Genomic DNA, 14,927 nt, shown 5'->3' with positions numbered 1-14,927 from the left:
GGGTCAAATTTGATCCGTTATGACATTTGGCAGCAGTAAAAACACCCTAAATGCCAAATTTTTTTAAAGCTAAAATTTGATGACTTTTCCTAAAGTGACCCAAAATGCACAAAAATGAAAATATTTAAAAATTTTATACTTTTGTACAGGTGCTACAATTTTTTTGTACATTGAGGCTGTTCCGGGTCAAATTTGACCCGTACCTATTGAAATGGATTTTAGATCTCTGAAACATTGATTAAGGATTAAGTACCCATTTATTAATGTCAATAGGCTATTTATACATTCTAAATAGATCTGTGGTTCAAAATTTGTTATAGAGACTTGTTATGAGGGGATTCTTGGGCCGGGTCACAACTGACCCGGACTGTACTGTGAAGGTATAGAATATGAACAGTATGTAAGGGTTAATAATGTTAAATAATTATTTCTCATTCTGCCTTCAAAAAAAACGCCCCCACTCATCGTAAAATTCTCGTTTATCTTTCCCACTTTTCTCAAGCATCAGAAGGACAAACATAATTTCCCTGCATGAATGGAACAAGCCTCCAGATTCGCTGGAAGATCACAGAGCCCCAACGTTCTCCTCAAACGTCCCGTCCTGGTGAGGTTCCTCTCGTCTACAGTTAAATGTGGATTTGGCGCGTCCCAGACCCTGGCTGTGTGAGGGGTGGTCAGTCTGCTGGGTCGAGTGAACTGAGGGCGCATTGAATCCGGGTGGATTAGGGTGCGTTATGCACGTGTGGGAGGTCGGATTAGAATTAAGGTGGGCTGCGTGAGAGTTGTGGAGCGGGTTTGGCAGAGAGAAGTTGACGGTCGTTGTGAATGCCGAGCTCTGATCACCTCCGACGTGAAATCTCTCCGCCCAGCTCGGGGGGCTTTGTTGTCGGTCCATTCTCTCTCAGCCACAGAGGAGCTTCCAGGGGCGACCGGATCACAAGCAGTGGCCTTGGATCGGGAGCTTAGCGGCAGGAGAACGAGCTGCTAGAGAAGTCTCGGCTGCGACTCTTGGGTGAGTAAGTGAGAGCCCCGAAAAGTTGGAAATCGCCCTGGTCTGCTCCCGGCACCCAGTCCGAACCGACCGGTGCCTACCGTGACCGCGGCTGGAGAGCAGCTGGAGGGGGAGGGGTGAGGGAGAGCTGGATGGTCATCAGGGAGGGGCCAGAGGGGAGAGATGGTCGTGAGAGAGGAGCTGGAACGAGGAAGAGATGGAGGCGAGGGAGGGATGAGATGAGGGAAGATCGGTGAGAGTGGGAAGAGATGAGGGAAGGAGGGATGTGGTGAGGATGAAGATCTGGAGAAGGAAGGGCAAGGGTGCTGGAAGATCAGGACGGGAAGGTGAGTGAAGATCTGGAGAGAGACGGCAATAATCCTATTTTAACGTGAATTTGTTCACCGTCTTGTAAATGCTTGATCGTATTTTTTTTTTGTTAATAAACTTTTGTAGTATTGTAAAATAAAAGGTCTGGAGAGAGGTAGTCAGGAGGATGTGTGTGAGGAGATGTGGAGAGGAGGGCATAGAAGGGGCTGTGTGGATCTCTCAGTCTGTCGTAGAGTGGGCAGGTCCAGGTTGGTCAGACCCGTCGGACTTTGAGCTGGATTTGGGCTGGTCTGGTGCTGGTCAGCCTGGGCTAGGTTGGGCAGGACTGAGGTGATTTGCCCTTTGACATGAAGGAAGTATTGGGCCAGATGCAGCACCTAGGAGAAGGTACTTCAATATTTTGCACAAAGGAAAAAATGGTTGCATTTGTGAGAGGTTATTTATTTCAGCCCCGGGACATTACTGCAGGAGTTCCTCAGGGCTATCACCTACCCAACTACCCTCAGCTGCTCCAGCGATAATCCTCTTTCATATGGCCAACGAGGATGGTCTATGATACTTGTACAAAGTTGAATTCCACCGCAACTCCTCGACAAATGAAGTACGAAGACATGGACAACCTCGTGTGGGGCAAATGTTGTGTCACAAACCAGCCCATACCTGCTAGGTAACATGTTACATTTTCTCCACAAAGTTGTCAAGAGTAGGGAGACTAACATCCAGTGAGGTTGCTGGGAAGTTAACTGGCCAGCCAGGTGAATGCCAGGACGATAAGACTAGGTCAAGAGGCGGATAATCTGCGGCAAGGTGACTCAACTCTCCACACCAACCAGCAGCCGTCAGTTCAGAACCATAGTGTGGTTCCCCAGCCTCCGCTTGCCGTCCCGATGTCATCTCCAGCACAACGCATCTTGCTGGGCTGGCACTCCGCCAACTACCCCAAACGCTTAGTCCCTCCACCGCTGCACTTTGGACCAAATACAACATACAGCGTGTTCTGTCAAATACTTTGCAGTTGGGTGTCTCGATACTTTGACAGCATGGAATTAGCCCGCAGGGAATTTTGGTCAGCATGGACCACCGGGAACCCGAGCAGCAGGTACACAGGAAGACCAGCAGCTGAAAGTTGCATAGATCGTGATGGGCTGAAGAAGCTGCAGAGTGCTGTACTGTTTGATGTTATAGTCTATGATATGATGGTGTGCTGAATTTTTAACCTCCAAGATTGACCCGCCCACATCGACCTCCATTCTTCTGTCATCTGCGTGTCTATCTAAGAGTCTCTTAAATGTCTGTAATATATTTGCTTCCACGCACCCACCATTCTGTGTCATCACCCCTATACTTTTCTCCAATCACCTTAAAATAATGTCCTCTTGTCTTAACCATTTCCACCCTGGGTAAAAGGCACTGGCTGTCCACTCTATTGATATCTCTAATCCTCTTATTTGACTTTCGTCCTCCTTTGTTCCAAAGTGAAAAGTCCCAGCTCACTCAACCTTTCCTCATAAGACATGCCCTCTAATACCGGTAAATCTTCAATGCACCCTTTAAGCTTCCACATCCTTCCTATAATGAGGCAGCCAGAACTGACCACAATACTCTAAGTGTGGTCTAACCGGAGATTTATAGAGTTGCAACATTACCTCATGGCTCTTGAACTCCATCCATGACTGATGAGGGCCAACACACCATACAACTTCTTACCCGCCCTACCAACGTGAGTGATAACTTTAAGGGATCGATGCATGTGGACCCCAAAATCCCTCTGTTCCTCCGCACTGCACAAAATCCTGCCAATAACCCTGTACTCTGCCTTCAAATTCAACCTTCCAACGTGAATCACTTCACACTTTTCCTGGATTGAACTCCATCTGCCACTTCTCAGCCCATCTCTGCATCCTGTCAATGCCCCTTTGTAAACTACGACAACCTTCTGTGCTGTCCAAAATACCACCAACCTTTGTGTCATCTGTAAACTTACTGAGCCACCCTTCTACTTCCTCATCCATTTATAAAAATCACAAAGAGCAGGACTCCCAAAACAGATCTTACAGAATACAAAATGATGAAGGATATAAGGAGGGTGTATGCATGATGGCTTTTGTCCCTCAATTGGGTGAGACTAGGACTAGAGGTCATAGGTTGAAGGTGAAAGGGGAAATTTCTTCACTCAGAGGGTGAAGCAAACTGCCAATTGGAAATGGTAGATGTTGGTTCAATTGTAAGAGAAGTTTGAATAGGTGTGTGGATGGCAGGGGTTTGGATCGATATGGTCTGGGTGCCACTAGGATGGAACTAGGCAGAAGATCAAGTCAGCATGGACTAGATAGTCCGAAGAGCCTGTTTCTATTCTGTAGTGCTCTAAGAATCTCTGACTCTATAACTCTAAGCTCTGGCCATCCCAATGATGAAAAAATAAACTGAAAGCAAGCGAGTCATGGGTGGGCCAGAGTCCCTCACAAAAGGTGAGTGAATGTAATGGCATGACATCAGTTCCACCCCATGGCATACCCTGTTTTGCTGTTCTCCTGCAGTGATGTTCAATGATATTTCTGCCCACATGGGATGCCAATTAAATCCTTATAATCCAGCATGTCCGGGACTTGGACGATTTTCCCAACAATTGGATAATCCTTCTATAAATACCAGCGACCCAAGTGAATTGAAGGGGGCCTCAGGATCTCCTGTTTGTTGTGCTGGAACAGCCCACAAGTGTCACCATGCTTCCAGCGCCAGCCTAACATGACCACAACTTACTAACGTCTTTAAAACGTGGGAGGAAACTGGAGCACCTGGAGGAAACCCACACAGTCACAGAGAGAACGTACAAACTCCTTACAGAGAGCAGCAGGGATTGAATATAGAAGATTACTCAAATATTTTTGAAGTACTAAATACACAACACTCTTAATGAGCTAACTTCAACGGAAGGAAAGAGGAGGCAGCCCAGTGGGCCAAAGACTGGGTCAGTAGGACTAATAAAACAGTGGGAGATGTTTATCAAGAATGTCAATAAGTTAGAGCAGGGGCCCATGAACCCATCACTTAATGGTAGAGGTCCATGGCATAAAAAGGGTTGGGAACCCCTGGGTTAGAGGGTCACAGAGCCTTGCAGGCCCTTCAGCCCACCATCCATTCTAACCATCAGATACCCATTTATACTAATGTCCCTGGTGGTCCATGGTGATTTCACATTTCAAGAGCTTGCCCAGATGTTTCTTAAACGTTCCGAGATGCTCAACCTCCAACCACTCAGGCAGTGTGTTCCAGAGTCCACCAACCCTCTGTGTAGAAATATTCTTCCTCCGACCCTTCTAAACCTCCGTCCCCTCACCCTACGCTTCTGTCCTCTGGTGTTAGACGTCTCTGCCAAGGGGAATTTTTTTCTACAGCCCCTCATAACTTTGTACACCTTCACCAGGACACTCCCCCATCACCTTTATGCTTGCCAGCTTCAGAACCTCAGTCTATGTTTGTCAGGTTTAGAATAATATTAAAGTTGCCCTTCCTCCAATTCAGACTCCCAGTCTTTGTCGCTTTCTGTAACTACTTTGAAATTCAGAGTGAGGACCATTCTCCGCAAGCTGCTGGCTGCTCTCCCTGGGGTTCATCCGCAGTAGAACAATCTGAATCTTTCAGATGAAGCCTGGGTGCTTCCCCTCAGGGTAAGCGAACGGGAACCCAAGGCGGGTTTCCCTGTTTGACAAGGGAAACGAGGAAAAGTAAGAGGTTGTGTCACACACCACATCCAACAATTCCGGTTGTGTAGGATAAGCTGAGGCAAAGTGTCGTTGATAGATGGAGCATGGCAGTTACTAATGAGCTTAGAATCTCCCCTGGGTCAGTGAACAGTAAGCTTTAACAAGAGTTGGAGTGGGGCCCATCAGGGACCAAATAAATACACAGAAATGAGTTCAGGGAGAAACACTTCAGAATTGGGATATGGATTGTGTATGGACAGAGAGAGATTTGGTTTAATTCTGCATCATGTTCGGCGCAGACACCCTGGATGGCGCTGTCCTGTGTTCCATTGGGATTGGGCTTTACCAAGGAAGGGGTCACTCTGCGGATGGAGAGATTGTGGGACAACAGATGGGATGAAGATTGACAAGACTGTGCCCTTAGGCTAAACAAGGTCCTTTTTCTGGAGGAGAGCCTGCCCAGGCTGTTGTGGGGAGAGGGTGGTGAACATTGGCTATAACCCTCCGACCCACCCTCAGAGGGAGCTGCCGGAAGACTGTCAGGTGGCCTGTTTGAAAAGGCGTGTGAGCACACAACGGGACTGTGACAAAGTGCTGACGAAGGGTCCCAGCCCGAAACGTCGACTGTGCTTCTTCCTATAGATGCTGCCTGGCCTGCTGTGTTCCACCTGTATTCTGTATGTGTTGCTTGAATTTCCAGCATCTGCAGATTTCCTCATGTTTGCATCTTATATCAAACACTGGTTCAGCCATGGCGGGAGTACTGCGTCCGTTTCTGAGTGCTTCACCATAGGAGAACTTGTCGGCGTCCCGGATCAGATGCAGGGCGGGATGGCTGAAGGGTTTCCTGGGATCAGGGGAATCAGATGTACATCTGAACCTGAGAAACTGCAACTGTTCGTGTGGGAGTAGGGAGGTGACTGAATGGAATTTAGCCGCATCAGGACTAGTGACAGAGGTGATGCACCATCAGTAACTCTCGGAGACGTGAGGCGAGAGATAGGCTTTTATTAGCTGGAAGAGAGCACTGTCAGCAGCAAGAGACCATCACACAACATCCTGGAGACTGAAGGAGGAGCAGTGCCTCCAATCGCCTTTATACAGGGGTCTGTGGGAGGAGCCACAGGAGCAGTCATTGGGGGTGGGGGGGGGTGGTGTCCAGACAGGTATATGTAGTTCACCACAAGAGGGTAAATCAAGAGCTGAGACTACAAGGTTCAAGATTGTTTAATTGGTCTTTATTCTAATGTTTAAAACACAACATAAAAATATTAAAACACAATAAAAGAAAATACACAAGATAGCTCATGTATGTAGATTGATTATATGTCCATAAAGTGACGCTAGGTACAGGAGTGTTTGTATAGAAGATGGCTGACCGGAAATGATAAAGCAATGGTGGTTGGGGTTGTGGAGTGGTGAGTTAGTGACAGGCGGTGTTGATTGGCTTTACTGCTTGGGGAAAGTTACTGTGTCTGATGCAACGTAGCCTCCTCCCTGGTGGGAGCGGGACAAACTCCCATCCCCAGCGAACAAGGCAGCATAGTGGTTAGCACAATGCTTTACAGTCCCAGCGTCCCGGGTTCAATAGTTTGTATCTTCTCCCTGTGACCGCGTGGGTTTCCTCTCCCCCAGTCCAAAGACAGATTAGTTGATCATCGTAAATTATCCTCTGATTAGGCTACGATTAAATTGGGCGTGGCTGGGGCACCCCCAGGCTCCAGGAAGGGCTGTATCTTGGTAAACAGCCCACGGGCAGGGTGGGATCCTTCACGAGGTTACTGGCCCTTTACTGGCACCTTTCTGTATACATGTTCTTGATGGTGGGTTGGCCGGTGCCGGTGATGCATTGGGTAGTTTTGACTACCCGTTGTAGAGCCTTCCTGCCCGCCATGTTGCAGTTTTCGTACCAAGCGGTGTTCTCTGCTGCGCGGGACGCGAGCGTGGGTGTGCTCAGTCCAGCTCTCCTCAGCCTCCGCTGAAAGTAGAGGCGTTGGAGAACTTTTACCTGGTTGTGTATAACATTATTAAAATCAAGAGGATACGCAGAGAGTAATCTTGGTCTGGAACAACTGCCTGTTGGGGAGGTGGAGACAGTCAGGGTTAGGGCTACAAAGGGTAAATGAAGGATTCACGAGCAACCCAGTCCTTCAAGCTGAAACGTCAATCTTTCCCCGTGCAGATTCTGCTCCACCCGCTGAGTTCCTCCAGCAGATTATTGTGGGGAAATGGTCGGAGCGATAAGCGGAAGGGGACAGGCTCTGCAGGTAGCCAACATGGACCAAGAAGTCTCATTCTGAGCTGTAACGATTTTAACATTACAATATAACCACTATTTGTATAGTTTGCAATATGGCCTCCTGAATATCGGCGAGACCCGACTTAGATTGGAAGATCACTCCACCGAGCACCCAATTTTAACTCCACTTCCCATTCCCATTCTGATATGTCCATCCACGGCCTCTTCCACTGTCGTGATGAGGCCACACTCAGGCTGGAGGAACAATATTCCGTTTGGGTAGCCTCCAATCTGATGGCATGAATATCGATTTCTCAAACTTCCGGTAATACACCAACCCTCCCCCCACCACCATCTTTCACCATTTCCCCATCCCCTTTCCCCTCTCTCACCTTATCTCCTTGTCCGCTCATCGCCTCCCTCTGGTGCTCCCCCCCCCCCCCACCTTTCACCATTTCCCCATCCCCTTTCCCCTCTCTCACCTTATCTCCTTGTCCGCTCATCGCCTCCCTCTGGTGCTCCCCCCCCCCACCTTTCACCATTTCCCCATCCCCTTTCCCCTCTCTCACCTTATCTCCTTGTCCGCTCATCACCTCCCTCTGGTGCTTCCCCCCCCCCCCCCATTCTTTCTTCCATGGCCTTCTGTCTCTTTCCCCACATCAAATTCCCACTCTTTACATCATCCTTCCGTCTCCATGTTTCACCTGTCACCTTGTGTGTGTGTCTCTCTCTCTCCTCTCCCTCCACTTTTTAAATTTACACCTCAGTTTTTTTTTCTCTAGTCTCGCTGAAGGGTCTCGGCCCGAAACGTTGACTGTACTTTTATCCATAGATGCTTCCTGGCCTGCTGAGTTCCTCCAGCGTTTTGTGTGTGTTGCTCGGATTTCCAGCATCTGCAGATTTTCTCTTTTTTGTGATTTGTATAATCTGCTCCGCGTCGGTAGGTCGGCCTATGATGTAGAGGCGTCTGCACCAGACTTCGAGGCGAGCGGTCTGGAGTTCGAATTCAGCTGGCTCCTTGCGCACCTTCCATCCGCGCTGGGTTGAGCGTCGAGCTAGCTACTCGGCCTCGTAAAAAGAACAGTTAAATGCTACGGAAACGGCAAAACAAAAATGCCGCAAGACGTGAAGAGGACATTGGAGGGCAAGTAACATCCTGCCAAATTCACGCTACCTTTTCTTCAGGGTATAAGCGATGTGCTGTCCCTCCCTCACACTCCAGCCTACCTGGTGGAAGGCCATCAATTTATGCACCTTTTGGACTGTCTGTTCCATTGCGGGCACAACCCTCCCCGCCTTCAAGAGGCAGCGCCCATTACCTTCACCACCCGGGACAAGCCCTCTTCTCGTTACTACATCAGGGAGAATCCATAATCAGCAATTTAGGAGCAGCTCCTCTTCCCCCTCTGCCATCAGATTTCTATATTTTTTTGCGCGATTTGTTCGGGGCTCGGCGGCCTGCAGTCAATGGACAGAGAACGCTGTCCTGAACACTGCCCGCCCGTTCTGAGGTCTCTGCGGTTTCATGTCAAATATCCTCGGTGTTCTTGCCGTTTGCGCGATTCATTCCTTGCACTTGCACACTGGGTGTTTGTTGTTTTGTTTGAACGGTTCCACGGTGTTTCTTTGTTTCGTGGCCGCCTGTGGGAGGACGAATCTCATTGCTGTACATTGATAATAAATGTACTTTCAATCTCTGAAATGCATGAACACCACCTTGTTAATCCTCGTTCACTGTACTGCTGCCACGATATAACACATTTCACCACCTTTGTCTGTGAGAACAGACATGACACTGATTCTGGTAAATGTTAGCGGCATTCCTAGTTCTCAAAGTTTCACCAACAAGCAATTAGGTTGAAGGGTAATAACTGCTCCTGAACCTGGTGGTTTGGGACCCAAGGCTCCTGTACCTCGAGCCTGATGGCAGCAATGAGAAGAGAGCATGGCCTGGATGGTGGGGGTACCTGATGATAGATGCTGCCTTCTTGTGGCAGCGTTCCTAGTAGATGTGCTCAGAGGTGGGGAGGGCTTTGCCTGTGTCAGACTGGACCGTACCCATCACTTTCTGTAGACTCGTGCATTCCTGGGCATTGGTGTTTCCCTAGGGGACACCAGATCCCAGCCTTTGCAACCTCTTGTTTCTTATCCCTTGAAGCTCTTGGTCCAACCAGAGGAATCCCAGTCGCATCTTTCAAACACAGCTTCGCTGATCCTCGGAATGCCCCCGCCGACCTTCCTCACAGCTGGAATTACCCATCCGCTTCCCCAGGGGAACCTTTCCCTTCAAAGCTCATCCCAGTGACCGTTCTAAATGTTTAGGGTCACAGAGACATACAGCTCAGAAGCAGACCATTCAGCCCATCAAATCCATGCTATCAACCATCCATTTACACTCATCCTACATCAATCCCATTTTTATTTTCCCACATTCCCACTTGGACAGCCACCCACATGGATAGGGAAGGTTTAGAAGAATATGGGACCAATGTGCGCAAAGACGAACCTTTGTCAGCATGGACCAGTAAGGTTGAAGGGGCGTTTTTTTAATATTTTTTAAAATATTTATTGACATACAGTGTGGCATACAGGCCCTTCCAGCCCTTTGAGCCCAGAAATTCCCCGATTTAACCCTAATCGTGGGAGGATTTACAAAGACCGATTAACCTACCAACCGGTACGTCTTTGGACCGTGGGAGGAAACCGGAGCACCCGGGGGAAACCCTCGCGGTCTCAGGGAGAACGTACAAACTCCTCACAGGCAGTGGTGGGATTTGAACCCGGGTCGCCTGCACCGTAAAGCGTTGTGCTGACCGCTGCGCCACCGTGCCGCCATTATCTCTGTCACGAGGACATCAAAACAAACGGTGAAATACGTCGCTGGCTTCAACGGCCGACACAGTGCCAGCATGCGCTGGGGGCAGCCCGCAAGGGTCGCCAAGCTTCCGCCACCAACGTAGCACGCCCACAACTCACTAACCCGAATCCACGTCTCTTGAATGTGGGAGGAAACTGAAGCAGGAAACCCACACGGCCGCGGGGACAACGTACACACTCCTTGCGGGGGTTCTCAATCTGGGGTCCATGGGCCCCTCAGTTGTTGGTAAGGCTCCACGGCATAAAAACCCCTGCATTACAGGCAGCGGCAGGAATTGAACCGTGATCACCGGTGCTGTACAATGTCATGCTGACTCTGGACTCTACAACTCCCCACCCCACCCCGTATTCTGTCTCTCACCTACACACTAGGGGCAATTTACAGCGGCCAGTTGACCCACGGACCCCCCCCCCCCACCTTAGAGGTGTGGGAGGAAACCCGTGAGGTCGCAGGGACTGTAAACACTTCACATACACACAGCGGCAGAGGTCAGGATTGAACCGGGGAGTCTCCGGCAGCATCCCTGCCACGGTGTAAAAACCAGCGGCTGAGCCAAACTCATAGCGCACCTGAGCCACAGCCAACCTCTCCAGATAATCATACCCGTTTCCTGTTTTTCATCCAAGTCGGCAGATTTAAATTCTGTAAAAGCACAAAGGATCATTGAGTTCTGTAAAATGGCTTCTTTTGCCAAAAGTTAGGATAATTCTCCAAAGCTGCTTCTGAGCTTGTGGAACACTAGTGCTTTGAGGGCAGATTGGGTTTACACTAATACCTGTCCTTTTTATACTGAACTCTCTTCTTCATTGTAAAGCTGCTCAGTCCCCATAGATGCAGGGGAATTCTGTGTTAGACCAAGGGCTGGTGAGTTCCAACTCATCTCTCACTCCTCCTTTCATTGTGGCTCTTCGGATTTCACTTTCTTGATGTCCAGTTCTATCTTTTGTTGCCCTGTCTTCGCTGACGTTGAAAGTCAAAGTCAAGTTTACTGTCGTATACACAAGCCCATGTGAGCACAGGTGCAATGAGAAACCTACTTGCAGCAGAATCACAGACACGATTTTTACAAGAAAACACAACTAAAAACAAAAAGTCAATTTTATTGCAAAGTCGTCATTATCGTTGCTGTGCTGTAGTGATTAGAGTTGTGCCTGTTGGTTCAAAAACAAAATGATTGTGGGATAGTAGTTAGTTCCTGTCTGTTATGCCATTGATGTGCAGTGAAGGTCTTCCATCCTTGGCCATACACCGTCGCACTCAGATGTAGAAGGATTCTTCATTGCTGTTTCTGTAACAATTCTTTTTTGACCAGTCAGGGTTGTTAGCCCTGAGCTGAACCCCTGAATCTGGACGACCAGTGGACCACTTTTAGTCTGGCTTCTACCCTTTACCAACTTGGCATGGGTGACCCTACCAAGAACCAAAGCATAAAGCCCTAACCCCAGGCAGCATAGCTCTCCAGGTCGCTGAGGCTCGTAAGCCTCCAAACCCTACAACAAGGTTGTGGTCCTCTTGAAGGCTTGAATAGCTGTTCTTGCATCTGGTGGTGTGGGACTTCAGGCTTCTGTACTTCCTGCCTGATGGTGACTGCTAAAAGATGGCATGGACCAGGTAGTGGGGATCTTTGATAAACGATGTTGCCTTCTTGATAATGGTGTGGAGGGATGTGCCTGTGAGGTACTGGCAGAGCCTATTACTTGCTGAAACTTAATACAGTTAACATTCTTTCAACAGTGCATCTGTATAAGTTTGTTAGTGTATGACAACAAGTTGAACGGCCGTAACCTCCAAAGATGCCAACACACTTTCCTTATGATTGTATCTACATGCTGGGCTGTCTGATATGTTCAGGCCTATTCTCAAGCATCATACACCCATGACTCTCTTACTTTTGCCTCTCACAATCTCACACTCGAGACCTCTCCCTTTGGCTCCACCTCAGCCGTCTCACTCCAAACACCTCCACTGCTCTGTATGTGAACTCACTCAGTCTGTTTCCCAGGGTTGGGAATCGAGAAGTACGGGGCAGGGCTTTATGGTGCGAGGGGAGAGATTATTAGGAATCTGAGGAGCAACTTTCTCACCTAGAAGGTGATCAGTACCTGAGGAGGTGTTTAAGGAAAATGCATTGAAAACTTTTAAAAGACAGTCGACAGGTACATGGATAAGGACAGATTTAAAGAGACACAGGCCAAATACACTAGCTTAGGTGAGCATCTTGGTCAGCATAGCTGTGTTGGGACAAATGGCCTGTTTCTGTGCTTTATGCCTCTGTAAATTCCCTACTCTTTCTCTCTACCCCTCAGTGTTCTGTGCTCTCTATTCCAATGCTGTATCTGTCTTTGCTCCCCTCTTCCTTGAGTTCACTCCCTCCAATTATTACCCACATCTCTGACTCTCCCTCTCCGTCTCTCTTGCTCTCACAGTTTCTCTCCAGACAGTGCTTGTGTTTATTTTACCTTTCATTCTTCAGCTCCATCTGTCTCTGCACCCCACTATTTTCTCTGAGTTTCCCGTTACCGTTTGGCTTTCTTTGTCTCATTCAGTCCCTGATTTGCTGTCTTTCAGTTTCTTGCCCTCTCTGTTTTTTCCTCCCTCAATTTTCTCTCTCTCTCTCTCCCACCCTCCCCCTTCTACCCCCCCCCCCACCCATTCTGTTGTAAACTCAGTCATTTCCATCATTGGCACCAGCCTCCATGGTATCCAGAACATCTTCGAGGAGCGATGCTTCAAAGCTACCATCAGGAAGGAGGTACAGGAGCCTGAAGGCACACACTCAGTGATTCAGGAACAGCTTCTTCTCCTCTGCCATCCAATTCCTAAATGGGCATTGAATGAACACTAATCACTACTTTTTTATTCTGTTTTATATAACCATAACCATATAACATTTACAGCACAGTAAGGCCTTTGACAAGGTTCCACACGGAAGGTTAGTTTGGAAGGTTCAATCGTTAGGTAGTAATGTTGAAGTACTAAAATGGATTCAACAGTGGCTGGATGGGAGATGCCAGAGAGTAGTGGTGGAGAACTGTTTGTCAGGTTGGAGGCCGGTGACTAGTGGTGTGCCTCAGGGATCTGTACTGGTCCAGTGTTGTTTGTCATATACAGTACATTAATGATCTGGATGATGGGATGGTAAATTGGATTAGTAAGTATGCAAATAATTTTTTGCAATACTTATTTAATTCAACTATTTAATATGATTAGTGTAATTTACCCTTTTTTCTCTATTATCATGTATTGCAAAGTGCTGTTGCTGCAAAGACAACGAATTTCATGACACATGCTGGTGATATTAAACCTGATTCTGATTCTCTCTCAGTGCCATTTTCACTCTATCTCTGACACTCTCTGGCTTTGTGCCCAAGCTCTCTGATTTAAAAGCTCATTGAAGGGGCAAGAGAGGGGTGGAGATGTACTCAGTGGCCGAGAGGCAGCCACCAATTCCAACCCTCTCCTGGGAAGCCAATTGACGACACAGGGAATGTAGGAATGTGGAGATGGCATGTCAGTGTGGGGTAGGGATCAGCAGACATGTGAGGCCAGAGATACATTCCCTGGGGGACCACAGGAAGAGCAGCCTTCAACAAGAAAGAGTTCGTCTCTCATTGGCATCGCTTCCTCCACAAACAACATCTGGAGGATGAGCCACTGTTCACCTGAAATTTAAAATGGACTAGCCGCAGAAATACCGTGGTTGCAAGAGCAGGTCAGAGGCTGGGAAATACCATGGTCAGGTCAGAGGCTGGGGATCCGGTGGTGAGCAACTCTTAACATTCCAACACGGGGATAGAGAGTAAGGGTGAGATGTGTTTGGGAGTTGTGGTGTTTAGGATGAAGTGAGGTGTGTTTTGAGGGTTGTGGGTGTTTAGGGTGAAGGTGATGTGTGTTTCGGGGTGGGTGTGTTTACGATAAAATGGAGGTGTGTTTGGGGGTGGATGTGTTTAGGATGAAGTTGAGGTGTGTTTGGGGTTGGATGTGTTTAGGATGAAGTTGAGGTGTGTTTGGGAGTGGATGTGTTTAGGATGAAGTTGAGGTGTGTTTGGGGGTGGATGTGTTTAGGATGAAGTTGAGGTGTGTTTGGGGGTGGATTTGTTTAGGATGAAGTTGAGGTGTGTTTGGGGTTGGATGTGTTTAGGATGAAGTTGAGGTGTGTTTGGGGGTGGATGTGTTTAGGATGAAGTTGAGGTGTGTTTGGGGGTGGATGTGTTTAGGATGAAGTTGAGGTGTGTTTGGGGTTGGATGTGTTAAGGATGAAGTTGAGGTGTGTTTGGGGGTGGATGTGTTTAGGATGAAGTTGAGGTGTGTTTGGGGGTGGATGTGTTTAGGATGAAGTTGAGGTGTGTTTGGGGGTGGATGTGTTTAGGATGAAGTTGAGGTGTGTTTGGGGGTGGATGTGTTTAGGATGAAGTTGAGGTGTGTTTGGGGTTGGATGTGTTTAGGATGAAGTTGAGGTGTGTTTGGGGGTGGATGTGTTTAGGATGAAGTTGAGGTGTGTTTGGGGTTGGATGTGTTTAGGATGAAGTTGAGGTGTGATTGGGGTTGGATGTGTTTAGGATGAAGTTGAGGTGTGTTTGGGGGTGGATGTGTTTAGGATGAAGTTGAGGTGTGTTTGGGGGTGGATGTGTTTAGGATGAAGTTGAGGTGTGTTTGGGGGTGGATTTGTTTAGGATGAAGTTGAGGTGTGTTTGGGGGTGGATGTGTTTAGGATGAAGTTGAGGTGTGTTTGGGGTTGGATGTGTTTAGGATGAAGTTGAGGTGTGTTTGGGGGTGGATGTGTTT

At 48.2% G+C, this 14,927-nt stretch overlaps 1 protein-coding gene across 1 annotated transcript in view; it reads left to right on the top strand.

The window, feature by feature from the left end:
- The first annotated feature begins 863 nt into the window (after nucleotides 1–863).
- The window catches only part of slc16a8 (solute carrier family 16 member 8), a 28,687-nt gene continuing 14,623 nt past the window's right edge, over nucleotides 864–14,927 (top strand). Inside the window, exon 1 of the mRNA XM_073033953.1 lies at nucleotides 864–1,012. The gene's annotated coding sequence lies outside the window, so the exon portion shown is untranslated. The remainder of the gene's footprint in view (nucleotides 1,013–14,927) is intronic.

The sequence above is a fragment of the Hemitrygon akajei genome, chromosome 31, assembly GCF_048418815.1.
Source record: "Hemitrygon akajei chromosome 31, sHemAka1.3, whole genome shotgun sequence".
NCBI lineage: Eukaryota > Metazoa > Chordata > Chondrichthyes > Myliobatiformes > Dasyatidae > Hemitrygon > Hemitrygon akajei.
The sequence above is the reverse complement of the archived record's forward strand: the minus strand, read 5'-3'. Positions and strand labels throughout refer to the sequence as shown.